General features: G+C 40.5%; 1 pseudogene; it reads right to left on the bottom strand.

Annotated features, from left to right (window-relative positions):
• Window positions 1–10,294: 10,294 nt before the first annotated feature.
• LOC136533901 (heterogeneous nuclear ribonucleoprotein Q-like) lies at window positions 10,295–22,737 on the bottom strand (annotated as a pseudogene).
• Window positions 22,738–23,656: the final 919 nt, after the last annotated feature.

The following is a 23,656-nucleotide window of genomic DNA, read 5'->3' as shown; positions in this document are numbered from 1 at the left end:
ATCTACACCTTCAATCGCCTCTGTTCTCTATACTTCTCCACCTTCACAAACCCTGTAGCAGTTTCCCTTCTTCTTCCATGATCTAGGCCAGCATCCATGGCAAGAGAAGATCACCACGGCAAGCGCACAGCGAAAGATCTCCCGAAGGAAAAGGTCTTGATAAGCTAGCAGCTCCACCGCATGAGGTAAGACTGAACGCTCCCGTCCATAGCAACAATCATCTACTAATGCATCTACAAGCCCGTCCTTAATGACATCCTTCGGCCGCTTCCTCTCAAGATCGGCGGGCCTTCTACCGCCGCATCTGCTGCTGTCGCGCCGGACTCGTCGTTGGACTCCTCTGACTCCTACAACGGCAATGATGCCCGGTGTTTCCTCCAGGAGTGGAGGGTGGCCAAGGACTATTACTCCAAGGCAACTTGGGAGAACAGTCAGCTTGAGAGCCGCCTCGAGGCTTCTCAAGACACCCTCCTCGCCACCGAGGATGAAGCCAACGCTGCTCGGGCATAGTTGGCTGAGTCTAATGCCATGGTGGTGGGTAAGAGGAACTCCAAGAAAACCTTCGTTTCAATTTCCACTATCTTTGTCTTGATAGCTCCTTTATTTCCATGATTTCTAGCCTTAATGGTGTAGTTGGAGAACCTCCAACTGGCGGCGAATGCGGCTATGGCGGTCATCAACGCCCGGGGCCCTCTCCTCAACAACTGCCAACAAGACGTCCCGGTGCACGTTTAGAAGATCGCCCTCCACGGCATTCACCACGGCGTGGCGATGGCTCTAGCAGCGGCGTAGGTCCAGACCGGGCATGATCTTCGCACCATGGAGCTAGGCTTTCCAATGGCCGATGACCCCGGCACGCATGAGGACCTGATCAAGGATTTCGAAGATGCCGTAGCGGCCATCATGGACATCGCTTCAGCTCAGGACGTTGTAAACAGGGTGTTCGATTAGCTTGTACCTAGTACAAACTGATCAATGAATGAAATCCCTATTTTTCTATGATCGCGTCTCAGTGAACTTCCTACAATATTTTTGTATACATCATGATTGTCTCTGTGTTTGTTTTTGCTCTATAGGCGGTACATATCGTATCGGCTTTTACCCCTTCGGGTCTATTTTTGAACTAGAGGGGATACCCCTCTGGTACCGGCTATTAGAGCCGATGATTGAACAAATCGGCTATCAAGTATTGATCCAAACACTAGGATAATATTTCTTTAGATACTTTTCATTGATTGCTTTGTCAAACTCCTCTTCTCCTCCTATTTTTTCCAAAATATAAGCATTGCCAGGCGCACAACGTTTAATCTAATAAGGTCCTTCCCAAGTACGTGACCACTTGCCGAACTTGCTATCTCTTGACCTGATCAATAATTTTACCTTCCAAACCAATCTCCTTTAGAAAATTGTTTGCTCTAGACCCTCTTATTGTAATACTTCGCAATCCTTAGCTTATTGGCTTTGATATTCTTAAGAGCACACAGCCGATGGCAACTTAAGTCTTCTAAGTCATCCATCATAAGATTCTTGTAAACTTCGGCTGACAAATCATTTTGCAACGTGACACGCCTCGATCCAGTTTGAATCTCCCAAAAAAGGACTGCATTATGACCATACACAAGTTCATAAGGTGACGCTTTAATCGATCCATGACAGGCCATCCTATATGCCCATAATGCCTCATTAAGCGTTGAATACCACTTCCTTGGCTGTTCTTCGATCTTTTTCTTGATCAGCTTAATCATAATTTGATTGGACACCTCTGTTTGGCCATTAGCCTGTGCATAGTAAGGAGAAGAATTTAATAACTTAATTCCCATACTGGCAGCAAAATCTCTGAACTCTTCTAATGTGAACATTGTCCCTGATCAGTAGTAATAGTTTGAGGAATCCCAAAATGATACACAATATGCCCCATGACAAAATCAACCATGTTTTTTGAGGTTATTGTCTTCAAAGGAATTGCCTCAACCCACTTAGTGAAGTAATATGTTGCTACCAATATAAACTTATGTCCTTTACTTGAAGGCGGAAAAATCTGGCCAATTAGCTTAATTCCCCAACCTCGAAACGACCATGGTTTGATTATTGCATTCATAGCCGATGCGGGTGATTTCTGAATATTACCAAAACATTAACAATCCTAACACCCCTTATAATATTCAAAACAATCTTCTAGTATTGTTGGCCAGAAATATCCGATCCTACAAATAATCCATTTCATCTTATAAGCCGATTGATGAGCTCCACATATCCCTTCAGTACCTCACCCATCAACACTTTAGCTTCTTCTTGATTTAAGCATTTAAGCAACACCCCCATCGACTATCTTGTAATATAGCTAATCATCTAGCAAGACATACTTGGTCGATTTATATCTTAGCTTCTTGGTAACCTTCTGCGATGGATTCTTAAGGTAATCAGTTATTTCAACTCTCCAATCATTAGTCAAGATTTCACTACTTAGGATCTCTTGAAACACTTGATAACCTAACGCACTTTGAGCTAACCGATTAGCCTCTTGATTCTGTGCTCTTGGAATATGCTGAAGAGAAATATGAGGAAACTCCTTGAGTAACCTCTGGCATTCATCATAGTACCCCCTCAGAATATCATTTTTACATTCATATAGGCCAATCAACTGATTATTATTTAACTGTGAATCTCCAAATACTTCAATTAACTTGGCCTTTACTTCATGAAGAAGTTGAAGCCCCTTAAGAATAGCTTCATATTCTGCTTGATTGTTGGTAGTCATTGGTTTAGTCAGAAAAGCAAACTCAAAACTTGCCCCTCGAGGTGAAATAATAACAATACCAATGCCACCACTTTGCTTGCACGATGATCCATCAAAGAATAACATCCAAGGCATCAGCTCTACATAGTCAATACTCGGCTTATGATGCTGGGTGACAAAATCGGCTATTACTTGCCCCTTGACTGCTTTAGCTGATTCGTACCTCAAGTCAAATTCCGATAATGCAAGAATCCACTTCCCCATTCTCCCATTTAATATCGGCATTGATAGCATGTGTTTGATCACATCACCCTTAGAAACAACTGTACACTCAGCCGATAACAAGTAATGTCACAACTTAGTGCAAGAGAAATATAAGCACAAGCATAACTTTTCAATAGGAGAATATCTTGTTTTTGGATCTAAAAGCCTTCTACTTAGATAGAAAACAACTCGTTCTTTTCCTTCAAACTCCTGCATTAAGGCCGATGCAATTGTTTGGTTATTGGCCGACACGTACAACTTAAAAGGCTTACCTTGCAGAGGAGGGACCAACATGGGTAGACATTTCATATATTCTTTTATCTCCTCAAACGCCTTTTGTTGTACGTCACTCCATTTAAATTCTTGATCATTTTTCATCTTCAACAAAGGAGAAGACGACAGAACCTTTTCTGATAAATTTGAAATAAACCTCCTGATAAAATTAATCTTTCTAAGCAAAGACTATAACTGTGTTTAGTAGTCGGGGGCACTGCCTTGTCGATTGCTTTCATACTTTTTTGACCAATTTTGATTCCTCTCTCATGGACCAAAAAACCCAAAAAATGTCTAGCTGATACTCTAAAGGCACACTTACTGAGATTCATCTTTAAACCATGTTTTCTTATGCACTCCAAAGTCTCCCACAAATCAGCTAGAAATTCCTTGTACCCTTTAGATTTTACCATCACATCATCAATGTAGATTTCAACAATCCTGTCGATCAACTTATGAAAAATATAATTCATCACCCTCTGATAAGTTGCACCGCCATTCTTCAAACCAAAGGTCATCACAACCCATTCAAATAGACCGATTCCGCCAGGGCACCAAAAAGTTGTTTTTGCTATGTGTTCCTCAGCCATAAAATTTTGATTATATCCTGCATTGCCATCCATAAAACTAATAGCCTTGTGCCCGGCTGCTGCATCTACCAATATATCAGCTATTGGCATCGGATAACCATCCATGGGTGTAGCCTTGTTCAGATCTCTAAAATCGATGCAAACTCTTAACTTCCTATTTTTCTTATACACAGGAACAACACTCGATATCCACTCTGCATATAGGCACGGTCGGATAAATTTTGCTTCTAATAATCTTTTAGTCTCCTTTTTTATATCATCAAGAATGTTTGGGTTCAATCACCTCGGAGCTTGTTTAAACGGCCGATATCCAGGTTTGATTGGCAACTAATGTTCAACAATTGATCGATCTAGACCAGGCATCTCATAATATTCCTAAGCAAAACAATCTTTAAATTCCTTTAATAAATCTATCAACTCTTGCTTATACTTAGGATCCAACTTAGCACTTACATACATCGACCTAGGCCTATCTCTAGGACCAATATCTATTTCCTCTAATTCATCGGCCGACGTAAAGCCATGTCCTAGTTTACCATATGTATCATCTATTAGATTATCCATTAAAACAAACTCTCAGAGCCGACTGCTTGGATCGGCTGTTGGCTTTCATCATTGATCTTAATGAAGTCTCCTTCCCATAGCTTACCAGAAAAACATTCAAAGTCTTCCAGTTCCCAATACATTGGATAAGCTATTGCTATACTCACAGAATCATCAGCATGAACCAGCTCAACATCATCTCCATGCCACTGAATTAAGCATTGATGCATAGTCGATGGTACACAACAATTTGCATGAATCCAATCATGACCAAGGAGTAAATTGTATGAACCTTTTCCATCAATGACGAAGAATGTGGTGAGCAAAGTCTTACTTCTGATTGTCAATTCGACGTTTATTGCCCCCTGGTCTTGGATGCATTACCTCTGAAATCCTTAAGCATCATGTCAGTCTCAATCAAATCTCCTGGTCCCTTGCCAAGCTTGCGAAAAGTAGTATAAGGCATAAGATTAACAGAAGCACCTCCATCCACCAATATTTTGCTCATCGGCTTCCAATCAACGAAACCTTTTACATATAAAGCTTTTAAGTGTCGATGCTTGACTGGCTTATCGAATATAGCTTGCTGTATAACTGTCAACTTGGCAACTATCTCCTCATACTCCGATTCATCAAAATCTAAATAGACTTCTTGGTCTGCTGGAGCTCTAAATTCTATCAATAGAAAAGCCATTTGAATATTAGCCGATGGTTGACCCCTATTAGCTGTTTGTTTAGCACACCACACTTGAGGTCTACCAGATGCCTGAGTTTGTTCTAGCTCTCTGTTCCTTAGGTGTTGTACCCTTCTTTTCTGGCTTCTTGTCAATCCTCCTGGACATCATTGCCCTTCCTGCCGAACATACTCTTCCTCATTACCTTCTTCTTCATAATCAGTCCAATTTTGATCAACAACTCGCTTCCCAAGCCGATCATGAACACTTCTATTTTTTAAGCGCCGATCTATATTATTATGATGATACTCATCTCGAGCATGGATAGACTGACGGTTGGCTTGAGATTGCCTAAACTCTCAATATTGCTCACTGCACTTTGGGCAATTATTTCTAGTAGGCAATTTCAAACCTTCATTCCAACAATGTCTAAAGGAAGAACAATTCCAATGTGATCCAGCTTGCTTTCTTTCATACCTCTCATCTTCTTGTTGACACTAGTATTCTTTCTCTTCACCAATGCTGATAATTCTTTTTCTTCTGCCGTTGCTATTTATTCAACAAAATTAGACATGTGAAATGCGACCTTATTGCCATGTTTCTTGACGTCTCTCCCTGCTCATATCGGCTCTTTTGTCGGTCATGACGCCTCTTAATTTCTCTATATTCATCAGCCGATATTTGCATCTCTGGATCGACTGTTCTAGTTTCTTTGGCCATAGTTGATGTTAGGACTTTAGTCTTCCCTTTGAGCAACTTACCATCAACCATGTTCTGATCTCTTGGGAAAGGATTATCATCAACTTTTATCTTCCGAGGTGTATCAAATTTAAACCTTTCTTGCTGAATAGCCCTTTGTATATGTTGCCAGAAAATTCTGCACTCGTTAGTAGAATGAGAAGTAGCATTATGAAACTTGTAGAACTTCTTATTCTTCAACTGATCAGGAGGTAACATAACATGATTGGTGGGCAATTTGATATGTCCTCTCTCAAGCAAGAAATCAAAGAGTTTGTCTGATTTTATGATGTCAAAATCGTAGCTCTCCTCAACTTCTTTTCTCCAAGGATTTAGCACTGTCACTGTCTTCTTACCCCAATTCTATTCAGCCGCAGCAATCTCTTCTTCTTCATTGTCCTCATCGCCGTCATCAACTAAATATGGATTATAGGCTTCAGCAATTACGACATACTTCTAGAATCGGGTATCTCTGCACATATTCTAGAATTGGCTATTGAGTGTTGTCACCCGTTGAGCCAACTGACCTAAATTGTCAAACTCTTGCCCAAGCAGCTTCTCTCTCCATGTTGGCAACATTACTTGAACGGCCAAAGCAGCTAGCTGATCATCAGTTAGATTCAATGAGAAGCACAAATTTTTGGTCTCTCAAAATCTCTAAAGAAACTCAGCACCCGATTCATTAGTTCTCTACCTTATGGTCGTCAAATCTGTGATCTTCTTTTCTCCTATCCTAGTATAGAAATATGTATGAAACTTCTTCTCTAGGTCAGGCCAATTGGCAATGGAATTAACTGGCAACGATGAAAACCAAGTAAAGGCTGGTCTTGACAGGGACAAGGAGAAGAAACGAACTCAATGAGCCTCTTCAATGGATGCTTCGCCCAACTATGTAAGATATCGACTGACATGTTCTATTGTACTTGTGCTATCTTGACCAGTGAACTTAGCAAATTTCGAGAGCCTATAATTTGTAGGAAGAGCGATCAAATCATACAACTCTGGATATGGATGTTTGTACGAAAAGGTCTACCCTTTTGGTTTCAAACCAAACTGATTCTTCATCATCTCGGTCACTTTGAACAACAACTCATCAGCGTTTGAATCTGGATTTCTCTGTAATTGTTGACCCATCTACGGATTCAAATTTCACATACCTTGATACCCTGGATTTGGAATCATATGAAGGGTATTGTAATTTGTGCCATAATGATATCCTTGTGGAATCTCTATCTATTGGGTCCTTTGCTGATTTGCTGCTTGAAGTCTCTGGTTGTAAATGTTAGGATCTATATCTCTACGAATCCTTTGAACTGATGGCGCTATTTTTTGAGCCGACGACAGTATTTGGCCTGATGTGCCAAAATTAACCACTTGATTCTGAACTTGCCCCGTCGGCTGTTGCACATACTGCACTGATGATCCAAGATTATTTTGTATTTGATTAGTAGTGGTATCTTGAACTTGCTCAGATGAGCTCTGAACTGCCTGGACATCATCATTACCAGTTAGTGCTGCTTCTTGATGGCTAGTACCGGCTTAATTAGTCCCCTGAGTCGACGGATGTGGAATGTTGTAATAAGCTGGTCCAACCTAATCAATTAAACATCCATGAAACACCTCTTTCATGGTATTGTGGAGTGTGTTTAAGAAAGCTATATTATGGTTCAACATGGCATCATGAACAGATTTGTTTACAGCATCTATGAAGAAACACCTATCATCAGCTTCGTCTATATATGACTGCCCATGCATCAAGACTCTTGGTAGTGGATATTTCTGAACAACTTTATTGTCACGTGTCTTGGTGTAGGACAACACACATTTGTTCTAAAATTCTTCTATAGCTTTACTAATGACATCTTTATCCTCATCAGGTAGGTCTTCATAAGGCACCATAAGAATGTCTCTATTGTTGTGAGTTGCCATGACGATTGTGGGATCCCACCGAGCGTGCCAGAACGCGTGTCGGCGCGAAAACATGGTAGCCACGCCGGGTGGACACGAAGCAAGCCAGAACGATCTACAGATCGGCCGGTCTGCCTGGCTTCAATGTAGGACCGGCCGATCCTATGAATTCCCAAGGGCGTGCCAGTCAATTTAACTTGCAATTGACAAGGAGAGAAAGTTTATCAGTAATTTAGGGTGGAACATGCTGGTTTTATCCAGACAGGTCCAAGTGTGCCGCTTTGGGAGCAGCCAGACAGGAAAATCGACTAAATAGCCGATACGAGAAGAAATGGACGGTTAAGGACTGCAACGCTCGTGGGTCATGATTGATTTTATAGTAACGAATACAATGCGCCCAGTTTTAACGGTCCTTTCTATTAAGCTATTAACATGTATGTGTCAAAGATACATTACTAGCTAAGTTAGATTTGATCAATACGTGGCGTAGAGCCAATGAATCCGGTGAAAGGTAATATGGCACGCAAACAATCGACTGTTTGATATAGACAGACCTACGAACTATCTAGATCTAATCTATTACCGTTAATAGTGAGGTTCCACCAGATCGATGCAGCTATGATGATGATGATAGCCTAGAACCAGAAAATCCATAGAACCGACCATACTTCGATAGGTTCATGAAAGCGTGCCATATCTGTGAAAGCACAGGCGAATGGGCTAAAATAGTCGATTCAGGTAGAAAAGGGATTACAACATGTGAACAATCGACTGTTTAATATGGACAGATCTATGAACTCATCAAATCTAACATGTTATCCTTAACAGCGGGGTTCGACCAGATTGATGGCAGCCATGATAAAGATAACAAATCAAACCTTTAAAGTAAACAGATCTATTCACATTTAACAGAATCATGAAGACACACTATAAGCGTTGAAGTATGGGCAATCTTGGATTCCTTGATGACACAATCTTGGAAGTTTCGAGTTCCCGCGTTCTTCTTCCCAAATTTTGGTGTAAATAGATACACTTGCTTGCTTCTTGGAGTTCCAGGCAATAGGAGAAGGGCCAAGAAAAATACAATATCCTATGATGGAAAGACGATCTATTCGGTCACTCGCCCAAGTGGAGCCCGAGTAAGCATGAAGTTGGAGCAAACTATCTCGAGCATAAAACAAACATTTAGAAGATTTTCTACGTAAGTATCGCAGCACATAAAGTAAATGCCCAAAATAAATGTTAGTTGGAACACACTCAAACTGACTCCAAATATAGACTATATGAGCAATATCAGGCTTAGTAACAGTGAGATAAAACAAGACTTCCCACTATATGCCAATATCGAGAGGAATCCTCAAAAGGTTGCTAATTTGCCTGCAAACTAGCCATTCTTCATCACGTAAGCATGATTGGGTAACCTTTGGTGGTTTGCTCGTAAACCTTTCCGTTCTTCACTATATAAGTGTGATATCATCGCTTCCCTAGGGTTCTCTCGGGCGGAACCCGAGAAAACCGGCTAGGCCGGTTTCTGCTGAGTCACGCTGCCTAGATCCGTTTACGATCAGTGCCATCTAGCACTTGTGATGTGTGACCAATCTTCGCGTCAACACTTAGCTTTTATGAGGGCATCCATGTAAGGGGTTCCAACGAGGACTATGGGGAAACAGGGAAACATGAGCTTCTCAATGCCTCGGTAAAAATTGGGATCGTCAATGAGAGTTTGCATTCTCAATCTACTCTTTAAACTTCCGCATTTACAAGGTTGATCTACGTAATGAACGGAAAATCCTATTATTGTCAGATGCAGCTCATCACAATCACTGGTGCCCGCAACCACCACCTTGATCTGGCCCTCTTGTCAACTATCTACTCCACCATGGCCGCCTCCAATGGCACTGGTACGGTTGTTGACGCTACCGAGGGGGAGTTCCTAGAGTTCTTCAACAACTTCAATTAGGTGTGGGTGCGCATGCAGCCACTCCACCTCCATGCCACTATGGATGATGCTTGCAGGTCCATGCCACTTTCTTCTCGGACCGGCTAAGATTTTGAGTTCGTTGTCCTAGCTGAAGATTGTTTTTTTTAGTGTTGATTTTAGGTGGATTTTCTTACAGGATTTGTGGTGAGACCTTCCATTTTTTTAGCATCAATTTTGTTTGATGCCTAAGTTTTGGCATGATTTTATGGCCGAGGACATGCTTGAGGAGTAAAGAAAGGTCAATGGTTCGACTGTGACCGGAGGAAAGAAGTTTGGAGAATAGCAACCACCGGTAACCAACATGGATGCAGGACGAAATGCAGGTCTACTGATGCTGGATACGCTCTTAGAGTAAACTCAAAGAGACTATATCCTTCCTAATTTATAGAATACAGATTTTGTTGAAAAATACCATCCAATAACCTTCTTAATTAGATCACCAAATATAGACACCTCATATTCCGGATTTTTTTGCTAACCAAAGATAGAGAGCAAAGATGTCTCTATAGAGTGCGCACAAGATATAGAAAAGTTGTTGGAGAATACAAAGATATAGAAATAATTGTTAATCAAATGACTCTCCAAATGATGATTTAGAGATAAACTTCATAAAAACTCTTGGAGATGATCTTACTAAGGTAAAAAAAAACATTCTTCAACAAGCAACCGGTGTGCAGGGCTGCACTGAAGTCAAATGGAAAGCTGCAGAGGGTTCTTATTTTCCTTAAACAACTTCCTTTTTAACTTCTACTGTACATGTCTGAAACATCTAAATACCATGCGATCCAATGGATGCATGGAGCCAGCACTCCATTTTAGTCAGTAACGTCCTCTTCGAGGGATGTAAGATCCACTTGGTGTAGGCGCCCGGTTCCGTGCGTATTCATATGTATATACTGCCTGCAAGGACAACAAAAGTTAATCAAGACATAGTACAGGCAACCACATATTTCAGAAAGGTGCACCAAGGAATTATTAGAACGTGGTTATATCACAATGGTATATACTCATACTCATTCGGGGTGCCTAGACTCCGGGGGCAATGGGCAGGGCAGGCAAAAGTAAATGTTTCATTTTTGAGGTGCAACCAGGGTTCAGAATCTTGAGAGAAAAACATGTGCATCTACCAAACCACAAGAAAAAAACATGGGGCGTTCTCAACTTTTAGCAAGATAAGTAAGGCTAAGTTTGGGCCCTCAAGCAAACAAGCCCTTGATATGCCCTTGCAAACTGCAGTTAGACCTACGAATCATCAGAGTATCCGGTGTTAGCCATGGCCAGTACAAGCAGAACTGTGTCTCCACTGCTGTGCCCAGAATTCACAAAATGTTCTGCAATTCTGTCGAGTTCTGGACACTAGAGAGCGTTTGTACTAGTGCATTTTCTTCCACAATTTTACATGCACATGAAAAAAAAACTGAAATATCAACGGTTCTTGTGCCCAAAAGAGTGATATGCCCTTGCAAACTGCAGGTTAGACCTACGAATCATCAGTGTATCCGGTGTTAGCCATGGCCAGTACAAGCAGAATTGTGTCTCCACTGCTGTGCCTAGAATTCACAAAATGTTCTGCAATTCTGTCCAGTTCTGGATACTAGAGAGCATTTGTACTAGTGCATTTTGTTCCACAATTTTACATGCACATGAAAAAAAAAACTGAAATATCAACAGTTCTTGTGCCCAAAAGAGGGAGGCGAGGTTTCGAATTGCCTCGTTTCCAGTTTCCTCAATACAGGGGCCAACTGCCCTCTAATTATGATGGCATGTCAAATATGGTTATAAATTTGACAACTATGCCAGTTTAGTAATGTCTACTACATATATAAATGACCAAGCATACTTCAAAATATGAACAATTTTATGCACTCTTGTGATTATTGATACATTGTCATGACTGACCTGCTCGCTTCTGTAACCAGAGTAGGCTGATGGTAACGCTGCAGTTTCTCCCCAAAAAAGAAAAGAAAATATTAGATTACAAGCTAAAATCTTGGGCTAACAGAAAAGAGAGCAGATAAGCATAAAACCAAGATGTTCCGCAAATTTGAAAGGGGGGGGGGGGGGGGGTATCATCAGCACAAGAAAAACATATTCAAGTAAGCAAATTCTCAAATTAAGTGTTTATTGGCTGAAGGTTCATAAGTTTCACTACGTACCTAGACATACTTGTATATCTAGATGCATACAACAGCTACACATAACCTAGAAAAGCCAAAACGACCTACAGTTTGAAATGGAGGGAGTAGTACAGTATTACAACAGGAAAAGTACTGAATCTTTACACTCCTCTGAAATCATTCATCATTTACTACTACCTCTGAAGTTTTCTTACTATTATTAATATTGCTAATTAAAATTTACTATTAATTTTATATTTATATAGCATCATCGAAGGGCGGGCCTGGTGCAAGCGGTAGAGTCTTACCGCCTGTGACCGGAAGGTCCCGGGTTCGAGTCGCGGTCTCCTCGCATTGCACAAGCGAGGGTAAGGCTTGCCACTAACACCCTTCCCCAGACCCCGCACAGAGCGGGAGCTCTCTGCACTGGGTACGCCCTTTTTTTTTATTTATATAGCATCATCCTTGTGATTTTATGGCCTACAATTGACTGGTTTGTTACCCACTTTCCCTATCATAATTTCTGAAAAACTACCAAAAAGATCATACTTTATATTGCTTAAAACTTTCATATTCACATGACATTTCATATGTGATCCTTAAAAACCTGACATAGGTCTTTAAATCATAACACACCTAAACGGTCACAGGATAATTTCAAGATGCATAAAGGAGGATGCCAGGTAAATGATAAATAAACAAATAATGCTTTAATGTGTCATAGTTATGAATATTAGCAAATGCTTAGTAAACAAAATATGTAATTTGCAAGATCATACCTCTGGCATAAGGATGGATATCTATGGGATGGATATCGTACTGTGCAGTTCTGTGAGATCATAAAATATAACTGAAATTAGGTACAACTACTAAGCCAGATCTCAAGTTCTCTATGGTCAATGTACTACACAGCGTAGAATGGGATTTTTTATTATTATGTAGACTATTTCCTCTGATAAATTTTTAACATTTAGCACTTTAGGTCACACAAGCGACCTTGGCATGGATATATGGGCTTTCATGTCAAGGTCAATGGTGTGGCATGGTTTATCACTAAGGCCTTGGCATGGTAGCCCATATAGCCAAGCCATGGGCCTTGACTAAATCCCCGTCCAGCCCATAAACAACACTGGATGGTGTGGATGCTAGAACTTGAAATTTTGGTTGAAGGTTATTATTCAAAGAATCTATTTAAATCAGCGAAATAATAAAAACAAATCTAGAATTGGTTCTAACAAATCTAGCTTATTATGAGATTAGGAAGCTAGGAATGCTATTGTCAATTTCAAGTTAGATCCAATTTCTTAGTTATTTGGCTACTAAGTAATCCTCTTGATAAAAAGAGACAGACGTCTAAAGAGGCAAGGATTAAGAAGGTAAAACCTTCTCCTTGATCCAAGGCTCCCTTCCCATCCATCAACCCATCTTTTACTCCCTCCCAAATCCCAAAAATTCAGACAGATAAATAACAAGAGACAAATGGAAAAGGAATAAAACCTCTGCCGATTATATGCATCACTGCCATGATCTCGAATTGTAGGCGAAATGAATCCAGCATGAGGTTCCTAAAAGGCATGAATACAAAAGTAGCATGTAAATAAAAAACGATGGAAATCTGATGATGAGAATATGAATGTCAGATGTATAGCTTTTAGTAGTACCATATCAGAGGCATATGATTTAGATCTCGAATTTCCACCCAAATTATCTGCATATTCATGCATAAGAACTAGTTTTTGTTAATCAATTAATGTGTAATTGACCAAAGGATTTTAATCAAGGGAGAACATACTATTGTTATGTGCTTTCTTCAGAGGTTTTTCGTTTATATATATACTTCTGTTCTCGCTGGCTTTCCTTTTCCCTTTGGAAGTGTTAGATGTTTGCAGTACTGCAGCACCTCGACAAGTCAGCTGGCTCTCATCAACATTACCTGCACAATGATTAGTATAAGAAATAGTTTTCATTCATAAAAGATCGCCAATGAATTATGAGAGGGAACATACGATTATTTTGTGCTTTCTTCCATGGTTTTTGGTATACAGAGGCATGTTTGTTCTTTCCAACTTTCCTCTTGCCTTCAGAAGATTTGGAGGTTTGTGGTACTTCTGCAGCACCTTGTGAGGTTAGTTTTGTATCATTGTCATTTGGTAATTTACTTGATGAATTTGTCTTCATAATTGCCTCCTTTGTCCGGGAGGTAAGTTTGCTCTTGTCGCCTTTCCGGAATTTATGGGGTAAATTCTTTATCTACAACAACCTTCTCTGTGTGGTTTTTGTCCTTCTCAGTTGTGGTGGCAGCATTTGAAGGTGCAGCACTATTGACCTTCAAAGCACTTTTTGGCCAAGCAAGATATGCACACAACTAAGTAATGAAAGAGATTGTCCATGTCAGCAGGTAAACCAGAACAACTGAAAAGGCTTGAGAAAACAGGACATATACCTTGAAGCTTCCATCAACTATCTTTGCTTTGTTTACTCTTGCCACACAAGCTAATGCACCCTTGCTGGATGAGAATTCAACAAAAGAAATTGTTTCGTTTTCCAAATTCTTTGATATCTGGAAAAGATCAACTTTCAGAATATCCCCATATTCTTCACAGTACTCTTTAATCTTATTCTCATCCCAAGAAAGAGGGACATGTTCCAGGTATACTTTTTTTGCCTAAAAAGAATATTAGTCAGTTATGAAGTGAAGAAATGACAAAATGTTAATGTCCGATAATCTCAGAGTAACTAAATTTACAAAATGCTGAAAGATAATAATAAGTACATCTAATTTGGTAATTGATAATCTGCATATGAAACATAGTCTCTAACGTAGCCTGGGTAATGCAAAATACAAGAAGCAACCTACAAGTGTGGCATATATACATAATACATTTTCTAAAACTATAGTTAGCACAGTTGACACAAAAAGCTCACACATAAAAGCTGCATAAGAGATATGGCTCGAGCACCTACAATCACTGAATTTGCTGATTATCATAACAGCTTATAAGCAGAATGAGAAATACACATTATAAAATAAGATCGCAATACAATATGCAGTACTTGAGGAATTCAAACATGGCCGTGAAGGGTTAATGCCAACGCTGTCCAACAGTGCTAAAAGGATGTTCGATCTGGTAAGCTTTTGAGGGAAAGAACTATTGATTGGAGCATTCAGTAAGGTACACACAATTGCAAGGATGCGCAATTCACATGGAGAAAATAGGAGGCGGGCGTCACAAAGGAACTACATATTCTGCAAAAATAGAGGAATATAGGAGAAATGGGCTTGACAGCCCTGGCACATGGGCATTGAAGAGGGTGTTTTTTCCTTTCCTTTCTTGAGTTCCTTGTGGATCAGAACTTCGCTGCCAAAATGACTATGTTGCTATGACTATGTTGCTACATGCTATAATTACCAATACAACACGAATGCATGCAAGGCTTTATGAACAGCCAATGGGTACCTGGGCATATATATATCATTGACCTGAAAATGTCAGGTCAAGAATCAAGAACTAAAATAGGAACAACAACCCCCTTTGGCCAAATAAAAATAATAATGGATTCGGTATTCCTGGAAACTTCAATCTAAATGACAAGGCCCAGGCCAGCAGAACAAAAAGTTAGTAGAAATGTAGTAAAACCTAAATCAGAACAAAAATGTAGGACTACTGAAGCTCTAATTTCTATAGCCACTAGATCAGCATCCTATAAGATTTTTTGGTCACAAACAAAATAAACAAGTTCATATCACAGGCGAAATACTGAAATAGTGCCACTTTGCGAAGTTTTCAGTTAAGCTTTCATATCCCCAGCTACTGGATAAGCTTCTGCAGATCATAGGAAGGTTACCAGAATGAGATTCAGGTTTTTTTCCAGTACAAATTTGTAAGTATCAACCAGAAACTAAACAGACTACTAATGATGTTTTGTGTCAACATACGTTGTGCTTAAGTTAACACAATTCATTTACAGCAAGCAAGCAATCCACCAAACATGTTGTACCATCCTAGTAAGGATTTTAGAGTTTGTCCTAAGTCAAACTATTCTAAGTTTGACCAAATTTATAGAGAAGGGTATTAACATCTACTACATTTCAAGAGAGTAAATTATGAAAATACATTTCATAATGGACCTAATGCTGCTCGTTTGAAATATACTATTGTACTTTTCTGTAAACTTGGTTAAACATAGGATAGTTTGACTTAGGACAAACTCAAAAAGTCCTTATATTCTGGGACAGAGGGATTAGCTATCAATAAGGGAAAATGACATAATAAATAATTAAAATATTCCAGATAGTACTCACTCAAATGAATTTCGAATATATGAAATAGAAATCAATGCTTACCTCCAAAAGACTCTTGGATGATTTTGTGGGGGTTTCATAAAAAGATACTTTAGCGCTTCTATCAGTACCAAAAATAGCATCAGATTTCATTAAGCGACGAAATGCTGCTCTAGCATAGTAGTGCGAGGCAAATTTAAGAAAAGCAAACCCTCTGCTTCCTCCCTTGTAAGTGGGAAAGGTTATCTTGCACTCTTGAATTCCAATACTTTTTAGGGTGTTCAGCACCTAAAGAGTCAAACAAATATAAAGTAAATGATAAAAGTTCTACAGCAAGTGATGATTTGGAGAATTCTGCACAATTATTCCAAAGAAAATACAATAAGTAAAATAAAAATGAATAAAGAATTAAACACCAACTTTCTGAAAGAAAAAGAATTCAGGGTAGAAACAATATTGTGTTTTTAAAAAGGTATTTTTCAATGGTCCAATGCAAATGAGCCTTGGCATCCCAGTATTAAATCTCAATTTTCATTTTTTTTCTGGATTCAACAATAGATCACCATTTATGCAATCAAACAAGTTGCATTTAATTAAGTTATTCTGCACTTCTGAATTTACTTATCATTTTATTAATAACGGCTATATTTATCAATGAATCGGGAATTTTAAATAACATATCAGAGTACCAATAATTGTACTATTAGGGTCCGTTTGGATGTAGATATTGGATGGCTGGCATTGAATTGGGTACCAATACCAAATCAGCCTAGTATTGGAAATGAGCTACAATACCAAATAAGATGTTTGGATGTAGATGAAATTGCTATTTGGAATCAAGGACATGGCAAATACCAAATAAATGTTTGGATGTACATATCTCGTCAAATTGAATCGACTCGCCTTCTTCCCCACCGACAATGTCCTCGGACGCGGCGCGCTGCCTCGGAGATGCAAGACCTAGCTCGCTGGTGACAGAGAGGAAGAAGGGACTTGAGGAAGAAGGGGATCCTAGATCCCCGGCTGCAGACCGCCGGTGGTGGGGATCCGGGCACCTCAGTGGTGGCCTCGAGGAAGAAGCGCTCGTCCTCGACAAAGTCCCTCATATGCGACGTGGCCGGACTCGAGGAAGAACCGCTCGGCCTCCTAGATCCATTGTCGAGCTTGGGAAGGAGAGGATCCCACACCTCACCGGACATGGGGAAGAAGGAGAGGGCGGCGAGCTTGACCAGTGGGGGAGGGGTCGGGGCAGCGAGGGCGCTCGACGGGGGAGGCGTCGGGCCGGTGAACCGGCGGGGGAGGGGTCGGGGCAGCGAGGGCGCCCGGCGAGGGAACATCGGGCCGGCGAGGTTGACCGGCGGGGGCGCGAGAGGGAAATGTCGGAGCCGCGAGAGGGAAGCGTCAGGGACTCGGGCAGGGAACCGCTCGGCCCAATTCCACCCAATACAGAGCCTTACCCCTCTGTATTGGGAGAGGTCACTCCTAGTTCTGGTCCAATACCAAGGCATTGGGGTTGCAATTCTAAATCTCAATGCCATGGACATCCAAACACCAAAATTCGGGAAACATGATTCCAATTCCCAATTCCAGGCTCCAATATCTACATCCAAACGGGGTATTATTGAAAAAGTTAACCTTCAACTTCTCAAAGGTTGTTATTTCAGCACTCCACTGGCAACTTAAACAATAATCTAGAAATCTTAGGTTGGTCCCTCTGTATCCGCTGGCTTTGGCTTGAGTAAACCAATTCCTCTCGGCCATGGGCTAGTCTACCTATTAAGTGCCACAAATTGCTCGGGTCTTTTTCAGTATGGCGGTTGAAACTTTTGTTGGCAATGGGCAAAATACATTGTTCTGGACAGATAGATGGCTGGGTGGAAAAAACATGGCTGAATTGGCACTTCATCTTTTCCAGGCTATTCCTAAGAGGATCATTAAAGAACACACGGTTGCCGAAGCCCTGGTTGCCCGACGTTGGTTAACTGACATAAGAGGGGCTCTCTCTGTCCAGATTCTTACAGAATATCTCTTCTTATGGGATTTGGTGGAAGGTTTCTCGCTGCAACAGAATGTCACCAGCATGTTTGGAGGCTTACTAGGTTCCAGTTCTTACTCTAGCAAGTCGGCCTACAATGCCTTTTTCCTTGGTTCAGCATCCGCTTTGCTCCTTGGAAACAAACATGAAAATCATGGGCTCCTGTTTGCTGCAAGTTCTTCATTTGGCTTGCAGTAAAGAATCGTTGTTGGATGACAGACTGACTCGCTAAAAGAGGACTCCCCCACCCAGCTGCTTGCCCCTTCTGTGATCAAGAGGAGACCATACAATACCTATTGGTTTCGTGTGTTTTTGCCCGGCAAATCCGGTACATTATTTTACAGAAGAAAATTGGCTTGGCCTCCATTGCACCTCAACCATCAACTCATAAATTCTCACGCTGGTGGTGCAAGGCAGTTAAAGAGGTGGCAAAAGACTACAGAAAAAGGGGTTCAATTCGCTGGCAATATTAGTGGCTTGGGAAATCTGGAAGGTTTTTAATGGCTCTACTCCAAGCATTACAACGGTGTTGCGAGCTGTCACTTACAATGTGTCTATCTCATGCAGTTAAAATTGACTCCAAGTTCTCATCCTTTGTAGGATGAAGCACTAAAAAGACAATCCTTCTCTAAGAAGGTTACTATTGTTCTTCCTACCACAGGTATGCTACTTAATCTCCTTTGTTTAATCCTTGTAATAGTCTGGTCATGAACAATTAAGATCTCTTGTTTGGCCCATCATCTAGAACCATCCTTGGGAAGTCTAAATCATTTATCATTTGTAATGATGTAATTATTGGATTTCGAAATTGTGAAATATAAAGATGTCTTATTTTGTGTAATAACCTAATATGCTATTCGAATTTCACATTGATATTCTTTGGCTATTAATGTCTTTGGACAATGTTATCACCAAATCAATGCTTCATAATGAAAAAATAAAATCTTCTTTAGGTTTGATTTGCACAACTGTCTCTGTGTTCCTCTTGTTGCATTGATTTTTTTTACACTCCCATTGCAATGCATGGGCAAAGATCTAGAAGCAAGGTAAATTATTATAAAAAAAACAGCATGAGCTCATGGTGGTCTGACTCAGCACTTGCAACAATCTAGTTAATTAAATATAAACTGGACCATTAAGACTACAATACAGATATAGCTATTTTTGTACCTTTAACAAAACTGAACAGTTTGATAAATTTAAATTTGGACAGTAGTATTCTTACAAATCAAGACTCCAAAAAAAAGGTACTGAATGTTCTGATTTCAATGATATAGTTCAATCTATAACCAATAGAAGGGATTAAACTGTCTAATTGTCCTATCAAATTTTGCAGATTATAAAATGAACAGCGATATTTTCAGGATCTCAATCAAAGTGTATCATATCGTACCTGATCTCTGGTCCAGCCCTTGCAAATGTTTCCCAGGTAAAGGGTATTATTATCTTGACAAGCAGATACCCTGACCATTTTTCCTTTTACCTGATGAAAACAACACACAATACATAGTATATTACGCATTAAGATTTGACACAATAAATTGGCTGTAAAAGGGTTGTCGAATTCAAAACCTCAATTCCCTCCTTAAATTCAGCGAGAACCTTCTTTGCAGCTTCAATGCTTGCATAACAAACAAATGCAACGTCTTTGTTCTTTTCAGTTGATGAATTTTTAATTATCCTAACAGATTTGACCTCCCCTGATTGAGAAAAGGCCATAGCAATGTCTTCCTTAACACAATCATGAGGCAAGTCGTCAACAAATATTTCAAGGCCTCCAGCAAGTTCAGAGTTCTGCATATCATCACCACTATCACTCCCACTGCTCAATTGATCAGCATCTTTATCCTTATTTGTGTTGCCAGATTTACCATATTCCAGTTTGGACATTTCATTTGTTTCTGCATGACATAGAAGAAAAACTTTAACTACTGAATGGTTCACTATTAGTATAGGGCACAGAAATATCAATACAACCAGGCATAGCACTAAGGCCCTGTTTGGCATGGCTCTTGGAGGCTCTGGCTCCTCCTCCCAACACTGTAGCAGAGCCATTTTGATTCCTGAGGCAGCAAATGAACTGAGAAAGAGGAGCCGGCGGAGCCACGATTTATAGCTCCACCAGCTCCAGCTCCTCCTTGTTACAGTGTTTTACAGTAAACGGAGCCAGAGCAGACGAGAGCTGCGCCAAACAGCCTCTAAATATAGGGAAAAGACTTAAAAGGCTACTTTGCTAAAGAGATCTTAATATTCCTAGATCCAAATTACAATAAATAGCTCAACAGTTGTAACCTTATTTAGGTGGGATGAAAAACTTTAGTTGCCACTGTGTTATAATTTTTCCTGATACTAAAATATGTGATTCTAACAGAGACGAAAACTAAAACGAACACACTAACTTTTAACAGTCTTTGGGATCAAGTTACGGGGCCTGACAAGAAAATGTTTGATAAATTTCATAGAGGTGAACTCAATCTTAGCAGGCTCAGCTATGGTTTGATCACTTCAATCCCTAAGTTAACTGAAGCTAATAACATCAGACAGTAAAGACCTATCTGCTTATTCAATGTGGATTATAAGTGGTTTACCAAAATCCACACAATGGGATTGACTCCTTTGGTGGATAAATTGATTACCAGAAATCAAACTAATTTCAGCCCTGGGGAAGGTATCTTGGAGGAGTTTATTTTCTTATATGAAGTTCTACAGGAGCTTAGAGTGAAAAGAAAAGAAGGGGGTAATCTTGAAAGTGGAATTTGAGAAGGTCTATGACAAAGTACAGTGGATCTTTATGTTAGAGGTGCTACAGAGAAATTTTTCCCAAATTTTGGTTGACTGGGTGAAGCAAATTATTAGGAGGTATAGTGGGAATTAACACAAATTGCACACCTGGAGTGTATTGATTGATTGAGGGAAGGGGACTCTTTATCTTCATTGCTGTTTAAACTTTCTAGTGATAAAAACTATGTTACTGAATTCTAAAGATGCCGGAAGGATACAGGGTCTGGTGTTTGATTTGGAACAGGGAGGCTTAAATCATTTACAGAATGCTGATGATACTGTGATCTTCCGGGAGTTGGATGACCAGAATATCAATACTAAGTTCTTGTGGTTATGCTTTAAGAATATGTCTGGGCAGAAAATTAATTTAAGAGCCAAATTTTTTGTATTGGGGTGTCAGAAGAAGAGAGACTGGTGGTCATTTTCCATTCCAAAGTGGGAAAATTTAATATGAAGTACCCGGCAATAATATCAGAAGGAAAAAGTATCTGGGTGATGTAGGTTTTTATTGAAGGAATGGCTGATATGGTTCCCAATTTTTGAAGATGTTTGCATTGGATCAAAAAACTATTGAAAAACTTGGGTGAGTGGTCTAAGTGGTTTTAGAACTTTGGGTGCACCAGAACAATTAGAGTGGCAAGAATTTGGGGAGCTAATGGACACAGTGAGTGAGGGTGAAAACATAATGAGCTCAGCTTTGGAAAAATCTGGATTGTTTTCTACATCCTCACATTACAAGGCATTGGCTTTTCCAGGAACCATAAATACAAGGATGGTAGAAATGTGGAAGGCAATTTTGCCCCTAAAATAAGGACCTTTCTGTGGAAAGTCATTTATGATAGAATTCAATAGGCAGAGATATTGTTCAAGAAGCATTGCCGCATTGGAATGGGAGTATTAAATGAAAACTCTGTGAACAACCTCATACCACAGACCATGTTATTTCTTGGTGCCCAATTGCTAGGTTTGTGTGGAGTGTGTGCAGAGACAAGATGGGATGGCAAAATTCCCCTAAGGGTGTGACTGTATGGCTGAGCAACCTACTTCAGCATAAGCATGGCAAATGCCTTTACAAACTGTGAAAGGACATGATTTTAGGCAGCACCAGGCATCCAAAAGACTAAAGGAACAAAACTGATGCCACACTCAGAGTCTGAAAACTATCACTCCAAACCATACTAAACGAACAAAAACGAATATCATCGTCACAGATTAAAGTTATTGCTCATAGCAAGACGCCATAGCCTCTACATACCGTTCGCCATTGACCCATCCACCTCCGCAACACCGTCGCCCTCCTTGCACTCTTCCACCTCCTCGGGCTCCTCTTCCGATGGCTCGGTCTCCTCTGGCTCCTCATCCAGCTCTTCCTTCTTCCCCTCTAGCTCTTCGGGTTCGGCATCCTCCCCGGGCTTCAGCAACGGCAATGGCTCCATCAACTCCGCCTCTATCCCATCCGCAGTTTCCACCTCCCCCCGCATCCTCTTCTTCCTCCTCCTCTTCTTCTTCCTCCTCCTCCTCCTCAGGATCCTCTTCCCGCGCCTCCTCATCCGGCTCCTCAACTGCAGCCGAAGCCCCCACCTTCATCTCCTTGCCCTCGGCGCACTCTTCAACAGCTGCCCCAGCCCCAGCCTCGGCCGTGGCTTCTCCCTCGGTGACGGTAGGCGCCAAAGAGCTGCCATCGTCGGCGGCTGATGCGGTCATCCCGGCTCGTGGGCCGTGGCGCGGTGAAGGTAGGGTTTCTGATTCGACGGAGAGGATGGGCAATGGGAGACGGAGGACCTTGTTATTATATTTAGGCCCCGTTGGCTTAAGCCCCTTCCGGGCCGTTCCACGCCATATAACGATATAAATTACCGAAGGAACCATATTTAACACTTAATTCGCGAGCCTCTATATATTATATATATATATATATATATATATATATATATATATATATATATATATATATATATATATATATATATATATATATATATATATATATATATATATATATATATATATATATATATATATTTTGTCTCTATTTCACCTCGTCGTTATCGTTCTTTTTTGTATGGGTTCCTGAGGAATTGAGGTCTCCAATTTTATAGGAGCATGGGTGTTGAATAAGCCATCGCCCACACGCTAATGAGCAACAATGGCATACGACGCACAGGCTTTGCTATATGCACTAGAGACAAAACAAAGAGTAGATTGGATCAAGCATATGTAGAGATGGATGGAAAGAGTTCTTCGCGGTACGCCCAAGGATGGATGTGCCTGTCATCTTGGTGGACGGTCACGTCCTCAGGGAGTTCTAGCAACATAAAATCCGTTTTGTATTTGATTAGGAGCTTTGGCCGATTCCTCCTCTTTCCTTCTCTTCTACACTGTTTTTTTCCTTTGTATGAGTTGTATCTCGACTCCACCTCTACTTGCGGCAGATAAGAGGAGAGATTAGTTTGCACATTCACGTAGTTAGTTAGGGAAGGTCGGGCTAAAGTAATGCACTGAAATTTTGCCTTTTTACTAGGTGTATATAGATATAGATTGCCTTGTTTACTCTAGGCATGGAAAGTGACTAAAATGCCCCTCCTTTAAATGAAGTACCAACAACACATTTGTTCGCTCGGTCCGGCTTTCTCACGCGGTGTCGGTGTTTGATGACCGGCAACTCATCACGGGGTTCTATTAGGGACGATGGTTGGTGGGCTTCGACGTATGCTGAACTCAGAGGTAAACGCA

The sequence above is a fragment of the Miscanthus floridulus genome, unplaced genomic scaffold (genome assembly GCF_019320115.1).
Source record: "Miscanthus floridulus cultivar M001 unplaced genomic scaffold, ASM1932011v1 os_1291, whole genome shotgun sequence".
Lineage (NCBI taxonomy): Eukaryota > Viridiplantae > Streptophyta > Magnoliopsida > Poales > Poaceae > Miscanthus > Miscanthus floridulus.
The sequence above is the reverse complement of the archived record's forward strand: the minus strand, read 5'-3'. Positions and strand labels throughout refer to the sequence as shown.